Below are 5,000 nucleotides of genomic sequence, written 5' to 3'. Positions count from 1 at the left end.
ACGAGAGCAATGCGCGTGCACTTGTGCTTCCTTTTTCCTGGCCAACGAAAGCAATGCGCGTGAACATGTGCTGCGTTTGCGAGGCCAAGGAAGGCAATGCGCGTGGACTTGTGCTGCGTTTGGCTGGCCGGGAGAGCAATGCGCGTGCACTAGTGCTTCCTTTTTCCTGGCCAACGAAAGCAATGCGCGTGCACTTGTGCTTCCTTTTTCCTGGCCAACGAAAGCAATGCGCGTGAACATGTGCTGCGTTTGCGAGGCCAAGGAAGGCAATGCGCGTGGACTTGTGCTGCGTTTGCGAGGCCAAGGAAGGCAATGCGCGTGGACTTGTGCTGAGTTTGGCTGGCCAAGGAAAGCAATGCGCGTGGACTTGTGCTTCCTTTTTCCTGGCCAACGAAAGCAATGCGCGTGAACATGTGCTGCGTATGCGTGGCCAAGGAGAGCGATGCGCGTGAACATGTACGTTTCGGTGGGGATGCGCGTGAACTCGATGACGGCTCTCTCGACCTGGTCAATAGGCGGCGAACGTCGACTCCGAGTTTTTCTTCTTAAAGCTCTGGCAATAGAGCACGTCTTCCGATTGGTGATAGGCGCGAATGTATTAACGGTATTTCGACTGTCGTCCTTATATATTATCGTCGAACTACTGTCCGGCAGACAAACTTCTCATTTGAACGCGCAAAAATCAGTGGAAACGGCGACCGTACGCCGACAACGTGGCGCTACGGCGAACACCGGCGCACAGCTGGGTTCGCCGCTCCGGACTGAGCTCCGTCGACGCAGCGTCCGGCGCTCGTTTAGCACGAACTGTGGAAATATCAAAGCGTTAGTGACCCTCCATAAAGCGGACTCGATTGCCTATAACAGATGGAAAATAGTTGGTGGTAATGCTCATTATGTGAGAAGTAGGCTAATGCCACGAGCTCGCACCGCTGCTGTGGGTACACTCGCTCGGGAGCAGGCCGATATCTAGTCGGCTGGAACGAGCAAACAGGATTGTTAGAAGGGATGGAGGGGGGACTCCTTGACCACAACAGCAAATGCAATGCGCCTGCACTTAACACTCTTCTGTTCATGAGGGGCAATGCGCGTGAATTCCGTACAACTGGCAAGTCCCTGGCCTGAAACGTCGTGCGCGGCGAGTCACTTGTAAATCCATCAAGTGCCTGGCCTGAAACGTCGTGTGCGGCGAGTCACTTGTAAATCCAGCAAGTCCCTGTCCTGAAACGTCGTGCGCGGCGAGTCACTTGTAAATCCAGCAAGTCCCTGGCCTGAAACGTCGTGCGCGGCGAGTCACTTGTCAATACAGCAAGTCCCTGGCCTGAAACGTCGTGCGCGGCGAGTCACTTGTGAATACAGCAAGTGCCTGGCCTGAAACGTCGTGCGCGGCGAGTCACTTGTCAATACAGCAAGTCCCTGGCCTGAAACGTCGTGCGCGGCGAGTCACTTGTAAATCCAGCAAGTCCCTGGCCTGAAACGTCGTGCGCGGCGAGTCACTTGTAAATCCAGCAAGTCCCTGTCCTGAAACGTCGTGCGCGGCCAGTCACTTGTCAATACAGCAAGTCCCTGGCCTGAAACGTCGTGCGCGGCGAGTCACTTGTGAATACAGCAAGTCCCAGGCCTGAAACGTCGTGCGCGGCGAGTCACTTGTGAATACAGCAAGTCCCTGGCCTGAAACGTCGTGCGCGGCGAGTCACTTGTCAATACAGCAAGTCCCTGGCCTGAAACGTCGTGCGCGGCGAGTCACTTGTGAATACAGCAAGTCCCTGGCCTGAAACGTCGTGCGCGGCGAGTCACTTGTAAATCCAGCAAGTCCCTGGCCTGAAACGTCGTGCGCGGCGAGTCACTTGTGAATACAGCAAGTGCCTGGCCTGAAACGTCGTGCGCGGCGAGTCACTTGTCAATACAGCAAGTCCCTGGCCTGAAACGTCGTGCGCGGCGAGTCACTTGTAAATCCAGCAAGTCCCTGGCCTGAAACGTCGTGCGCGGCGAGTCACTTGTAAATCCAGCAAGTCCCTGGCCTGAAACGTCGTGCGCGGCGAGTCACTTGTAAATCCAGCAAGTCCCTGTCCTGAAACGTCGTGCGCGGCGAGTCACTTGTGAATACAGCAAGTCCCTGGCCTGAAACGTCGTGCGCGGCGAGTCACTTGTCAATACAGCAAGTCCCTGGCCTGAAACGTCGTGCGCGGCGAGTCACTTGTGAATACAGCAAGTCCCAGGCCTGAAACGTCGTGCGCGGCGAGTCACTTGTGAATACAGCAAGTCCCTGGCCTGAAACGTCGTGCGCGGCGAGTCACTTGTGAATACAGCAAGTCCCTGGCCTGAAACGTCGTGCGCGGCGAGTCACTTGTAAATCCAGCAAGTCCCTGTCCTGAAACGTCGTGCGCGGCCAGTCACTTGTCAATACAGCAAGTCCCTGGCCTGAAACGTCGTGCGCGGCGAGTCACTTGTGAATACAGCAAGTCCCAGGCCTGAAACGTCGTGCGCGGCGAGTCACTTGTGAATACAGCAAGTCCCAGGCCTGAAACGTCGTGCGCGGCTAGTCACTTGTGAATGCAGCAAGTCCCTGGCCTGAAACGTCGTGCGCGGCGAGTCACTTGTGAATCCAGCAAGTCCCTGGCCTGAAACGTCGTGCGCGGCGAGTCACTTGTAAATCCATCAAGTGCCTGGCCTGAAACGTCGTGCGCGGCGAGTCACTTGTCAATACAGCAAGTCCCTGTCCTGAAACGTCGTGCGCGGCGAGTCACTTGTAAATCCAGCAAGTCCCTGGCCTGAAACGTCGTGCGCGGCGAGTCACTTGTCAATACAGCAAGTCCCTGGCCTGAAACGTCGTGCGCGGCGAGTCACTTGTGAATACAGCAAGTGCCTGGCCTGAAACGTCGTGCGCGGCGAGTCACTTGTCAATACAGCAAGTCCCTGGCCTGAAACGTCGTGCGCGGCGAGTCACTTGTAAATCCAGCAAGTCCCTGGCCTGAAACGTCGTGCGCGGCGAGTCACTTGTAAATCCAGCAAGTCCCTGTCCTGAAACGTCGTGCGCGGCCAGTCACTTGTCAATACAGCAAGTCCCTGGCCTGAAACGTCGTGCGCGGCGAGTCACTTGTGAATACAGCAAGTCCCAGGCCTGAAACGTCGTGCGCGGCGAGTCACTTGTGAATACAGCAAGTCCCTGGCCTGAAACGTCGTGCGCGGCGAGTCACTTGTCAATACAGCAAGTCCCTGGCCTGAAACGTCGTGCGCGGCGAGTCACTTGTGAATACAGCAAGTCCCTGGCCTGAAACGTCGTGCGCGGCGAGTCACTTGTAAATCCAGCAAGTCCCTGGCCTGAAACGTCGTGCGCGGCGAGTCACTTGTGAATACAGCAAGTGCCTGGCCTGAAACGTCGTGCGCGGCGAGTCACTTGTCAATACAGCAAGTCCCTGGCCTGAAACGTCGTGCGCGGCGAGTCACTTGTAAATCCAGCAAGTCCCTGGCCTGAAACGTCGTGCGCGGCGAGTCACTTGTAAATCCAGCAAGTCCCTGGCCTGAAACGTCGTGCGCGGCGAGTCACTTGTAAATCCAGCAAGTCCCTGTCCTGAAACGTCGTGCGCGGCGAGTCACTTGTGAATACAGCAAGTCCCTGGCCTGAAACGTCGTGCGCGGCGAGTCACTTGTCAATACAGCAAGTCCCTGGCCTGAAACGTCGTGCGCGGCGAGTCACTTGTGAATACAGCAAGTCCCAGGCCTGAAACGTCGTGCGCGGCGAGTCACTTGTGAATACAGCAAGTCCCTGGCCTGAAACGTCGTGCGCGGCGAGTCACTTGTGAATACAGCAAGTCCCTGGCCTGAAACGTCGTGCGCGGCGAGTCACTTGTAAATCCAGCAAGTCCCTGTCCTGAAACGTCGTGCGCGGCCAGTCACTTGTCAATACAGCAAGTCCCTGGCCTGAAACGTCGTGCGCGGCGAGTCACTTGTGAATACAGCAAGTCCCAGGCCTGAAACGTCGTGCGCGGCGAGTCACTTGTGAATACAGCAAGTCCCAGGCCTGAAACGTCGTGCGCGGCGAGTCACTTGTGAATACAGCAAGTCCCTGGCCTGAAACGTCGTGCGCGGCGAGTCACTTGTGAATCCAGCAAGTCCCTGGCCTGAAACGTCGTGCGCGGCGAGTCACTTGTAAATCCATCAAGTGCCTGGCCTGAAACGTCGTGCGCGGCGAGTCACTTGTCAATACAGCAAGTCCCTGGCCTGAAACGTCGTGCGCGGCGAGTCACTTGTCAATACAGCAAGTCCCTGGCCTGAAACGTCGTGCGCGGCGAGTCACTTGTCAATACAGCAAGTCCCTGGCCTGAAACGTCGTGCGCGGCGAGTCACTTGTGAATACAGCAAGTCCCAGGCCTGAAACGTCGTGCGCGGCGAGTCACTTGTCAATACAGCAAGTCCCTGGCCTGAAACGTCGTGCGCGGCGAGTCACTTGTGAATACAGCAAGTCCCTGGCCTGAAACGTCGTGCGCGGCGAGTCACTTGTAAATCCAGCAAGTCCCTGGCCTGAAACGTCGTGCGCGGCGAGTCACTTGTGAATACAGCAAGTGCCTGGCCTGAAACGTCGTGCGCGGCGAGTCACTTGTCAATACAGCAAGTGCCTGGCCTGAAACGTCGTGCGCGGCGAGTCACTTGTCAATACAGCAAGTCCCTGGCCTGAAACGTCGTGCGCGGCGAGTCACTTGTAAATCCAGCAAGTCCCTGGCCTGAAACGTCGTGCGCGGCGAGTCACTTGTAAATCCAGCAAGTCCCTGGCCTGAAACGTCGTGTGCGGCGAGTCACTTGTAAATCCAGCAAGTCCCTGTCCTGAAACGTCGTGCGCGGCGAGTCACTTGTGAATCCAGCAAGTCCCTGGCCTGAAACGTCGTGCGCGGCGAGTCACTTGTAAATCCATCAAGTGCCTGGCCTGAAACGTCGTGCGCGGCGAGTCACTTGTCAATACAGCAAGTCCCAGGCCTGAAACGTCGTGCGCGGCGAGTCACTTGTGA

Source organism: Phymastichus coffea, unplaced genomic scaffold (assembly GCF_024137745.1).
Source record: "Phymastichus coffea isolate CEN01 unplaced genomic scaffold, Cenicafe_Pcof_1.1 PCOF00064, whole genome shotgun sequence".
Taxonomy (NCBI): domain Eukaryota; kingdom Metazoa; phylum Arthropoda; class Insecta; order Hymenoptera; family Eulophidae; genus Phymastichus; species Phymastichus coffea.
This window is presented reverse-complemented; position numbering follows the sequence as displayed.